Consider the following 12540-nt stretch of genomic DNA (forward strand, 5'->3'; position numbering starts at 1 on the left):
CCTTTGACCAGCATCTTCCAGAATACACTGAGAAATGAAATGAAAACCTTTTTATGTTACGTGAAAGAGTAAATTATTCATTGAAACACAGAGTAGCAGTTACAGTCCATCTGGTTGTCCAGCCATCTGAAAAACTAGTTAGGCGATCAAGCACACAGGGACATGGTTAATAAATGATTGTCTATCTGGAGGCTGATAAAAAATGGAGTAGCACAGATACCTGTCCTCTTTGAGATCTTTATCAGTGTCCTGGAGGAAGCTATGGAGAGCAGTCTCATCAAGTTTGCAAATGGCATCAAACTGGGGGTACCAGGTGACAGCCTGAGAGCAGTGTTGCCATTCAGAGTGAGCTGGACAGCCTGAAGGGGTGGGCTGAGATGAAGCTCAGGAAATTCAGTTCAGTGCAAAGTGCTGCCCTGGGGAAGCAGTCTTTTTCAGTGGTCCAGCCTGAGCCTGCCTGGCTGGGGGCAGCTCTGCAGGAAAGATACTGGGGCCTGTGGGCACAAAGAGGGGGGCCCCTAGCATCACTGAGGGCAGTGGCATCCTCAGGAGCATGGAGAAGCATGACCAGCAGATCAAGGTGGGGGTTATCCCCCCACTGCTCAGCACTCAGTGGATCACATCCAGATCCTGTGTCCAGTTTTGGGTTCCTAGTACAGGAAAGACTGTAAACTGAAGTTGGTTCAGTGGAAGACCACCAAGATGCTCAGGGCTAGAGCACTTGCTATGTGAGGAGAAGCTGAGGAAATGGAGGTTGTGCAGTCTGGACAAGAGACAGCTTGTGGCGGGATGCCACAGCAGCCTCCAGTACTATGAGGGGGTTATTGAGAAGTTGGAGTTCTTCACTGCAGTGCAGGGTGGGAGGAGCATAACTTAAACGTGAGAGGTTCAGACTGGATATAAGGAGGAACTTTTCCGCCATGAGGATAACCAAACTTTGGAGGTTGTGCAGTCTCCATCCTTTGACTTTTCAAAGACCCTACTGGATGAAGCCCTGAGCAGGCTGGTCTGACCTCAAAGCTGACCCTGCTTTGAATAGGACCTTGGACCAGAGACTTTCTAAGGTCCCTTCCAACCTGAATGGTCCTATGAAAATTAGAGACTGAAAAGATCCCTGGAGGTCATCTGGTCAAAGGAAGGTGAGCTTAGATAAGGCTCAGTTGAGTTCTTAATATCTCCAAGCATGAAGACTCCACAACCTCTCCAGGTGACTTGTGCCACTGTTTGACTACTCTCAAGCATGACAAGACTCTTGAAGTAGTTGGGATTTGATACATACTACATGTCTTTATATAAAAGTCTTGGTAACATAGGTTAAGGTGGGGTCAATGTGGGTAGGTAGAGTAGGTAGTATCAATATAGATAATGTGGCAAAAAACTTCAAGATACTCTTATAAACTGAAATGAGATAGGAAATTTGCATATTGTTGACATCATAATTGCTGATCTGATAAGTTACATTGTCTTTCTTTCCTGTGTTTAGATGCATTATCATAATACTCTTATCTTGTTTTCTCTCTGTTCATTTCCTACTATCTCCATGGTTCTATAAAGCCACTAACGTAGTGATTCATGGTGGATATGCATCTCAGAGAGGGGCCAGAAGTGAGTAAAGTCTGCAAGCAAATGTTTTCCTCAACTAGTGCAGATGCAGTGCTATCAGTTGTGCTTTATGGTGGAGTTGATATATATTGGGTATGGGGAAAGGCTGGGGGAGCCTATAGTGCCTCAGTTGGTGCCTCACCGGTCCAGGACAGTGGATCTGAGTGCCAAGGGTGTTTAACTGGTGCTTCAAAAGAGTTTTTACATTGAAAGCAGTAAATACATCTGGAAGATTGTATTTCCTACTCTGCACAGCCCTGAAGATTTCTATCATACAGCTAACATGTAGTTTAACAAATCATTATGTGGTGTCTGGGGGAAAAACAGATCAGTGGAAATGCAGAGATTGAGGATAATTTCCATAATCTTCATTAATGCTTTCCTTTGAAGTAAAAATATTCCAAATGGCAATAAATGTCCTTACAGCATTTTGGCACTAGCAGCCAGCCTCTGGTGTCCTGAAATTCATTGCTGCATATGAATAGATATAAGTCGATAATCTAGAGCAGGGGGTTATAGTTCCACAGGGGCAACACATGAGAAAGCAAAACAATGACTTTGCGTGAGAGCCTGTTAAAACCCTGTAAGAGTTTTTCTATAAATAGTGTGTTGTTTCTCTCAATCATCTTTGAGAAAATATTAAATCCAGCAGGGCTGGCATATAAAATCCTGATTTAAGAGAACTATAAATGCTGTTTCTTTCTAAAGAGATGCTAGAAAGGTGCATAATCAGTAATTAGGGTTATTTAAGGGTGGTGACTGATCTGAGAGATATGAGAGGTAACATGCTGTGATGGACAGTTTGCATGTTTTGGATGACATTAGGAGAGCCCAGCATGGGTAAGAAATCACAGCAGGAGGAAAGAAGAGTACCAGCCTTTCTGCAACACTGACTGCGTTCATGATTTAGTAGCAGTGCTGTCACACCTGCAAGGAAAAGCAAGCAAGGTGTGAAGGTAGAGTCAATATCACCTAGGAGACCAGTTACTGTAATTGGGGAAAAACAGACAAAGGTTTGGTCAGACATGCAGTTCCTGAGGTTTGATGCGGCAGCGCTGCTGATTGCTTTTACTTCATTAAAAGCATTAGCTGCAAGAGGTGCTCCAGAGTCAAGCAATTTTGATTCAGGTTTGACAGTTTGGGCCTGTAAACAGTACCTAGCAAATGCAAAAGGCCTTGCTTGCATTAGCAAATGCAAAAGGCCAATGAAATAAGTGGGAATAAAATAAGTGGGAATAAATACATCAGTTGGAGTAGCTATGGTTCGGTGGTGGTACATGAGGTCTATGAGTGCTGCTGCTGGTAAGCTAGAAGAGAAGAGAACAGCAGGCTCTCAGAGAAAATGTGGGAATCCCTTGCTAACAGAGTTATCCTGAGGAAGACTTGAGTTTGTATGTGTCTAGACTTTTGCCCTCTAAAGATAAAAAACTAAATCTGTGTAAATTGATTGATAAGACAGATTGGAAATTCAGGCTTGCTTTTTTTTTTTTTTTTTTTTTTTTTCATTAAGAAGCTGCGCAAGGAGCTGGAGATTGAATTTTCTTTCATCCTCTTACTACAGATCATAATTAGTCCATTTGTATGTACCCCCAACTCACCAACCTCCCTTGAATCCGCAGGCTGTCTGCAGAGATCCTTCAACCAGATGTGTTTACCAACCAGATCTGAAAATACCTTCCCTTTTTATTATTTTGAGTAATTTTACCAAACACAACAGTTTTTTGACCATTGCAGTCTGAAGGGCTTCTCTGATGCTTTAATGTACTATGCTGGACAGATTTCAAAGTTAAGATGTTTTGAAACAGATGGAAGAAGACCACTTCAATGCAAGGCCCCCTTTCTTTTGGCCAATTAATATTGGTGAGATTTAGTACTCGCCTTTGCAGGAACACTGAAGGAATAATCTAAATTATCTAGAAATGTGATTTTAACATGCTTTAGTCAAACTGCATTAAGTCTCTGGGTGGTTAATCACAGTCAGAATTAAACTGGCCTTAATTTGATAAAGCTGGCTTCACTTACAATGTCAAATTAAAGTTATTTGACTTCTGAATAGAGATTTTGTTAATCTTCTTTAAAAGTTAATTTCTTCTTTACACAAGCTCTTGATAAATTCAGCAGCTTTAAAAAGAGTTGCTCTTGTCCTAGATTGGTTGAATCACTAGCAGTGGTTATTCCCACGTTCAGGGGTGTGCTTGTTTGTTCTCCTGCTGTGGCCACCTCCTTTGGGGGGGGAGGCGAGTGGATTTCTACAGGTAAATTTTCCCCTTTTCCTAAGAAATTTTTACAAGCAGGTGCTCAAAATGTTTTCTTTCTTGTCTTAAAGATCCCGTATTTTCTAGACAGTGAATAATTACCGGTATTCTTACTCTGAAGATATTTATAAATTCTGATATATTTCTCCTGAGCCACTTGGCAATCTCTACAGCATCACTTGTATCATAGCTTCCTACCAACGTGATGTAATTAATGCTTTTGCATTTGGCTTCTGAAAAGTGCAGCCTTATCACTACTGTCTTCAAGGTGCAAGCTGCTTCCAGGATGTACTCAAGGTAGTGCTGATGAGTGAACCTCAAACCTTCCAGATTCTCAAAGAGTTTGGATAATCATCAGAAAGTCTGAATGTTTATCTGAACCATATTTAAGCCATCCCAGCCCCTTGAGTCTGCAAATTTAGGTTAGAAATCTTTTACGTAAGACTCCTGGTATTTCCTGTTTCTGACAAGGCCAGATATGCTCAAGTGTTTCTTTGAGGTGCTATTTGTCTCCTGTTTTTACTACCATTACAAGGTTATCAGGTCACCAGTTCTTGGATTCTGGTTCAGGAAAAGCCTTAAATATGTTCTTGGTCTTAAGTGTAAAGCAAAACAACAAAGACTAGAAAATGTGCTTTAAAGGAATGAGATAGACAATAGGAAAATATATCAGAGACAGAAAGAAGTTATGACAGCTGGACTGCACGTGACTGATTTGAGACAGCAGACATCTGTAGATGATAAAACTTTGATTAGTTAGTGGGAGAAGAGGAAAGTTGCTTATAAAAGACAGATAAGTTAAATGCAAAGACGAATTAAGAATGTAAATGAACATGAGAAAGTGCTTTTATATTCAATTTATGGTTTACATTAAGCTTTACCAAGAAAGAAGGAATACAAATATTGTATACAAAAGTATGAAAACTGATTAAAAAAAACCCATTCACCTTTGTTGAAGATCAGAAAGGTATAAATCTAAATTTACAATACAAAAATGCGTGAGCTCTAAGGGCTACATTTTACACCCTTTTTCCTCTTGAATGAGATTGTCATCTTAATCAGGCCTCAGATTTCAGGATTGTGGGTTCTGGATATATGTGTTTTCTGGGATTTCGAAAATTACAAGCCTACAGTTTAGGACATGATTTATGTAGGACTCAATTTAGGATTGAACTGCTTAAGAGCCAGAATAGCAAGCATGTCTAATCATTCCCCAAGATACTCAGATTTTAGCAAGTGCCTTGAGCATGGACACTGCACTTGAACTCTTAATGCAACCACCCTGGTTGAGACATTGTGGAAGAAAGATGCGGTTGTAGAGAAAAATATTAATCTCAGCCAAACTGGGAACAACAAGAAAAAAAGTTTTCTTTGTAAATCTAATAAAATGTTAAAACAAGCTAACTATTGAAGAAGTATCTGAAATTTGCCTTTGAACAAGAACAACTTTCATGTAAACTCAACTGAAGTCTTCTGTGTGATAAAGTAAATAACTTTTTACCAAATACGTATTATTTTAATCTTTGTCCTTGAAGTTAACAAATTAACTTTCTCTGTGATTTCCCCATTTGTGACAGCCTCTGGCTGTGTTTTTACTGTCGTAACAGCTTCTGGCAGACTGTGTGTCTCTCACATTCACTACAAAGTAAACAGGATTTTTTTCCAAGGGTAACTGGACGTGGTCCAGTGGAAGAATGCAAGTTATTCATAAGTTCTGGTAGGCTCATTTCTGCTTAATATGGTCTGGTTTTATTGTGGATTTTATGAAGAAAAAAAGTTGTGAAATTTTTTCAATCCCCTGGGATTATTTTCATATGGGAAATTACCTCTCCCTCTCACCCCCCCAACACATAGTACATTGCTATTTGTCCTGACTATGTTAATCTTTTTTCCACTTTAGTTACAAGATGCTGCCAGAAAGTTACCAAGATGCGGCTAGGACAGGTCATACTATTTTGAGGACATAATTGATGTTGCAGACAGCAATCCATTACAGTTGTGGTGAAGGTCTGCTGGAGTGCCAACAGTACTGTCTGCCCTGCAGATTCCACTTCCCAAGCACAGGCAGCAGAGCAGCAGCAGCAGGAAGGGGGTTCTTTATGCCTGTATAACCCTGGCAGAAAAGACAGAAAAGTACTTTAGGGTTTCAAGCAGATTCAATATTAATGAGACAGACCAGGGCCAGGTGAATCTTGCTCAGTGCCTGTGTCTTTCATGGCCTGTGGCACCAGCAGGTCCCAGATACCCATGCAGCAAAACTCAGTTACTGTGCTTTTCCTGCCATTGTTGGTTTTGGTCTCTGCAGCTGCTCAGTTTACTTTGTGGTTCTTTCTGTCTGAACAAGCTGAGCAGGCCTTTGGTGCTTTCCCAGGGACTTGTGGGAGTATGTGGGATCATTCCTGCCTACAGATAGAGCTGGGGAGGATACGTACCAGTGGGGGGAAAGCTATAAAGCTGAAGGCAGATGTCAACATAAGTTCAAAAGGATATGAAATGTCCAAGCATAAGCTGGAAATTGGATGGAGGCTTCTCAGAAGTTTTCTTAGTAGGACAAGTGAGGGAACTTGATTCATTAAGACAGGGATTATATAATAATAATACAGAAATACTGTTTGTGACAAAGAGAGACTGAATTTGATGAACAGGGAGGTGAGCTTCAAACCTAATTTCATCTTTTTTTCCTGGGTATACAATAATGACTGTAGAACTAGACTATAATTGAGGACTATCCACACTTTATTGACTTTCCAAAATGGTTGGATTGTTAAGCCAAGTGAAAGTCTTATCATGACTCTAACCTACATAATGGATAAATCAGCTGCTTGTAATTGGAAACAACACTACACTCAAGTCAAAGGGGTTTGCATGTTAATGGGTGTGGAATTCAGGACAACATTTCATGAAAAGCAATAAGTGAGTATTTCATTTTAATATTGGTAATGTTTCTATAATACCTTTTAGTTTGAAATTTCAGGCTGCTTTTATCTGGTTTTGTGTATGGGGAATGCAGAAAAAAGGTGATTTTTCTGAGGTCACTCCAGGAGAGCTATATAAGGGCAAGACACGGAACCTTTTAACACTGGATTTTCAGGTGGAAGACATCCTACAGAAACTGCATGCAATGGAAGATGAGCATCAAATTTAGCATGTGATTGGTCAGGGCCTGCTGGTAAACCTCACGGGATATTTTGTGGCTGACACGATAGCAGCTGAGCAGAAAATGTTTTTCTTCATTTGCCTTTTGGTTAGAGTTGAGCAGACAGGTTAACTTGGTCCAATTTGTTCCAATCACCTCTCTTCCCATTTTCTGTTTTTCCTTTGACTGTTCGAGTGCCTGTCTTTTGTTTCCACTAATGCTCAAAGAGGAGATTTTAATTTCACATGAAGGAACATATTGATGTGGGATGCCAGGGATTTACACCAGCATTGCTGGCATACTCAACTCTGTATTTTGGCTGCCCGTATGTATTTGGAAATTAGGGTATTACAAAGAAAGGGGAGACTATTCATCATAATGCTTAGCATTGTGTGGCTCTTCTAAATGTTCAAAGCACTGTCCAGACATCATCTAAATACTCTCATGATCTTTCCAGGGAATGAGAATGTAAACAGAGTTTATCTTTTTCTCTGACACTGAAGTAAACTGCTCAAGGCCAGCAGTGGGAGGGGCTCCCTTTCTCTTATCACTGCCTTACTCCTAAAATCATTGGTACAAATACCTCTCCTCAGGTTTGGTATGGACAGCAGGATGAACGACGAAGGGAATCTGGGAGAGAAGGCAAGGCACAATCAATGCAGAGATGAGTTCCTTGTGGGTGCATGGGTGATAGATTAAACATTTTAATACATATAAACCACTGCTAATTCATGCTAAGCAAGCCTTCTTTTTGATGCCTTTCTTAATTAGGAGCCGAGCTGAAAGGAAATAAGTAGACCTGTATCTTCCTTTCACTGAATGAAGTATGACCAATCATGTAAAATGTTTATGACACACAGTTGGAGAAAACAAGAAGAGGAGACCAAAAGAGGAGATGTACTCAACCCATTGTCCTAAATGGAGGGCAATATTTCATTGCTTTTCAAAAAGAAAAACAGAGAAGCCAACTTTATAGCACTGATGCATTATTATTAGATATGCAACTGCTGCATCCCACAAAACTGATAGGATTCCTTCTGACAGCAAACTTTGAGAAGTATGTCTTTTTTTAAATTTATTTGCTTTTTAAGATTGAAGAACATGTATGCCACTCAGTTTAAAATTACCGCATGAAAATTGCGAAAAGAATGTACCTTGACTGCAGAATTTGTTCCTGAATAGGGTCCTGAGTCTGCCTTGGAAGTAATGTTATATTGTTTCTGCTCTTAAAGCACTAACTCATCAGCTCCTGCACCAGAGAACAGTGAAGACCATGCCTTTAGGCACTGTGATTTTTGTGCCAGAAAGCTTTATCCAAAGGTGGTCACAGGTCAGGCAGGTTTTTTATTCCTCTTCTTCACTTTTCAAAGAACAGCAAATAGGGGGATCTATCCCTACATGGAAGATGTTCTTATTGTAAAATTTTTGGGAACAAAGGTATTTTTAAGGCAGACTATACCAAAGGTGTATTTAATTAAGAATGAAACTAATCTTATTTTCTTCTTGTTAAAATGGAGATTTATGACATTGTATCTGGATGAAGAACATTTCTAATAGTTTCAGTAAAAAATGGGGACACAAGGTGGTAAGTGTGTACCATCTGATGAGATTACAGCTTGAAGTATCTTGGCTAGTAGAAATGTATTATTTTTTCAACCTGCATTTGAGATAGAACCAACCTGCTGAATTCTGAAGTTCACTTAGGCTTGAGTTTTCAGATGAATTTGGATTGAAGGTCTAGTTGGCTGGGAAACTTGCCAAGACTTCCAGATCAACTCCACTTTGTCATCGGGCTATTTTTGACTTGTCTCACTTCTGTGTACCTCAAACAGTGCTGTTTGCTGATCCTGTTTTGTGTATAAGTCTTGGGAGATGATGGTGTTGGTTCAGTGCTGTGACTCGTCTATGGTGTTCTCTGAAAGGCTTGTGTGGGTTTTTCTTCATTTTCTCTTGAATTATTTGTCTTTTCCTCTCGCATCGAGGTTCACTTTTTTCTGTCCTACTAGAGATGAGCTAGTAGTCAAATATAGGGCAGATTTAAGCCTTCCTGCTGCTTGGATAGAGCCCAACTCATTTTTCTTTGAGAAACATTAAAAATTAATTTTAATTCTCACAGAAGGAATAAAAATGACACTGGATTGCCTCTCTTTAAAACTGCCTCACTCTCCCTCTCTCTGCTTCTCTTCCTCCCCACATTACTTTCATTTCAAAGCATAATAAATTCCTTTCCTCGTTCTGTGTGTTTTCATCCACTTGTAAAATTCACTAATGAATCCTTTGTATAAGTATTAGCCTGATCTTTCAAGCAATAAAGGGAAATAGAAAAAATGCCAAAGCCAGAGTTCAGGTTTCTGTATTTCATAAAAAACAGTTAATAACATAATATTTAAAGCACAGCATTTTCCTGCATCTGCTTTGTTTTCTACTTTAGGTGTTGCCTATCAACTTTTTGAAACCACAGCTTTGTATTAAGCTGTTGGCAGACATGGGTCTCTCCAGCAGGAGGTTCAGACAGGAGGGAGGTGTAATTTAACAAAAGATGAAGCAATGGCTCATTTTTAACCATCTCAAAACCTTAGTGTATGTTGATGGTCTGTCCATTTGGGCGAGGAATTTTCTGCTGTCTTGTGTCTTTCCCTTCAAGTCACATGGGATAATCACATTTCCCACTCGCATGGATGTTAAACTGTAAGATTTGATGAAGTAATAATCCTTTACTTACCAGATGGATACTATAACAGGATCCTGTTATACAGATGGTACAGTGCTGTCATAGTTAAAAAATTTCTAGTCACAGCAAGAATTAAAGAAAAATTTTTAAAAGGTTGTTTCTTCCAGAAACCTCAGAAAGGGTCTTACATTCAGCGAGTTGGCCATTCCCTCAAAATCAGTGCCTCAGCACTTAATCATTTTGATTGTCCTCTTAGAAATAAAACAATGACCACAAACCCCACTTCCCCTTTAGGAAGTTTTTTTATAAATTACTTCTTTTAATCCCTAGAAGGCACATTTTTCCTGTCTGAGGTATGGGAAATAGAGTCCCTTCTAAATAATAACATCATCTGTGTGCTTAATGTTCTGGTGTAAAGGCAAGAATTGTATGTTTGAGAAAGGACTGAATGCCCAAAACAGACCTGGACATTCAGGGCTAATACATGTGCTCCTGTGGTTTCTCGGATGTTAGTACAAATGGCTGCCTAAATACAGATCAGATAGTCTATGCATGCAACAGTTGCACAACTATTTGTAGCACACATACAGGCCAGAGGTGGGAAACAGAAGTAAAAGATGTAACAGCAAAGGGGAGGAGGTTGGCAAAATTGGTCTATGTAGTGTGTAAAATCCAGTCACTTTGGAGCTTCAACAATTATCCAATGCAAATTATAAAAAAATTCATGTGGCCTTAAGATGGCCATCACACAGCAAAACAAATACAGTCTCATTGCACAACAGAAGAAATAATTTTCCCCTGTATATATTGCCTGTTGATAATAAAGTTGCTTCTTCTTAAGAAAATAAAGAGAAGACTACGTTTCTTCTGCAATACAAAAGACTTATAGAGTTACTTTGTAAAATGTTTCATAAATATTTGCTGAAAGAGCCTAAATTGTACCAGTGAATTTCCTTGGTACTGAAAGGCAAATTTCCTTTACAAGTTCCTTAAGAAGAATATCTTTTGGATTGTTCTTGTTATTTAAATCAAGTTAGAGTTCAAAGCAAAACAAGAAACCCAAAACAACAACAAGAAACCCCACTTGAGAGCAGCATAAACACACTTGCTTAGTTTCTAAGAGTTATTTTATACAAAAGATAGGCACAATAGAAAACAGTGGTGTTTGATTTTCAGCAGTATTTGCACAGTCACTGAATGTTTCATTCCCTGCTTCCCTGGGTATGCCATGAAGGATCAGTTCCCAGAGATAGTTCAGTTCCTGTTTGGCCCCTATTTCATTAATATTTATGTACACAAACATACTGACATGTAAAACAATCGATTTTCGTAAAGTGCATTAACACACATAGGCATATGTGCCACTGGCATATTGTTTTCTATGTGGCAGGAAACAATTCCTAAGTTTACTTTGCAGTTAGCTGGGAAGAAATGAAGAGTTATGTTTTCTTCTGCTTCAAACCTCATCCGTAGATGGAGTCCAGAAGATATTTCTTACTTGTTTAATTGAACAAGTTCATCACTGGGCATGGGGATTGTGGGGGGAACGGTGGGACTTTGCTACTTCTAGGACTGGCTACTAAAAGAAATAGACTTTCTAATAGGATTGAGGGCTGACCTATTTCCATGTTTTGACAGCCTACATTTCCTCCTGTTAACAACTTCTCACTTGGAGAACTGGAGTTGCAGCAGCCAGATTCCCCTCTGGTTTTGTCCCAGTGGTATAAGTGTAGTTTTTCATAAGACAGTATTCTCTTTTTTAATAGAAAAGTTAAATTCAGAATTGTGACAACTGTCATTCTGTCTTTGAGCCATTAAAGGTTGAAGTTTCACAAATGAAGTGATCAGGTCAACTTCTGTTAGGACTCATGTAGCTGCCTTCCCTCTGTAAACAGCACAAGCTTATTCAGAAACTTTGGAACATAGATAAGTTTTTGTGGAGTCATGGTGTCTCTGTTGACTTTCCACTAATCTGCCTGTGCAATGGGAACATACTGGCTTCTTTGAGAGCTTCCATACCACATACCTTCTGCTTAGAGGACAGATCCCCACTGCTAGATGAGAAAAATAATAAAGTAAGATAAAAGATTGGATAATCCCCTACAGTTTCTGGCAGGTCTTGGAAAAGTTTCTTGAAGGTCTTATAAGTGGTGAAGAGTGAAATCTTTTTATCATCATCCAGGTGTCTTCCTACAAGTGGAAAAGCTCTTATAGCCCCACAACACATGTAGCTTTTCCTGAGTTCCTAGGAGCTGGATCTCGGGTTCAACTCAGTGCTGATGTTACCTTCCAACAAGCAGGTGAAAGGCTTCATTTTTCTGTCCTTCATAACAGAGTTTAGGCCTCATTCCTTTCTATCTCTATTTGTTCACTGTTCAAGATTTTAAAATCCTCATGGAACTTTCCTGTAAGTGTGGGCAGGGGAGGAAAGAAAGGAATTTGTTGACCCCCCATGTCTCTGCTAACAAGACAGTGGTCAGTCAGGTTTGAAAGCAAGCTGGTGCTTGGCTTATAAGAGCAGTTCTGCTGTCTGTTGTATGTGGCTACTGCACTGTGGGAGATTGTGTTTGAGAAATGCAACAGAAAAAGAAATTTTGAGGGCTTTGAAAGAACAACAAGGTTAGTTAAGTCCATGAATGGAGTGGGAAGAGGCCCCTCCCAAGATGTAGGTGGGAGGTTATTAGAAAGCGACTCTCCATCATTACATTAGACTGTCAGCAGTGCCTAAGGACCAGCAACCCTGTGGAGAGGTTTCTCATGGTGACTCTGCCTCACCAGTTACCAACATTTGGAATCTTTGTCAGTATTCACAGCACATGGGGTATGTGGTGAGCCATTTCAACTTGAATCCTTCCACTTTGGTGAAAGAGTGTCTA

Source organism: Athene noctua, chromosome 5, assembly GCF_965140245.1.
Source record: "Athene noctua chromosome 5, bAthNoc1.hap1.1, whole genome shotgun sequence".
Lineage (NCBI taxonomy): Eukaryota > Metazoa > Chordata > Aves > Strigiformes > Strigidae > Athene > Athene noctua.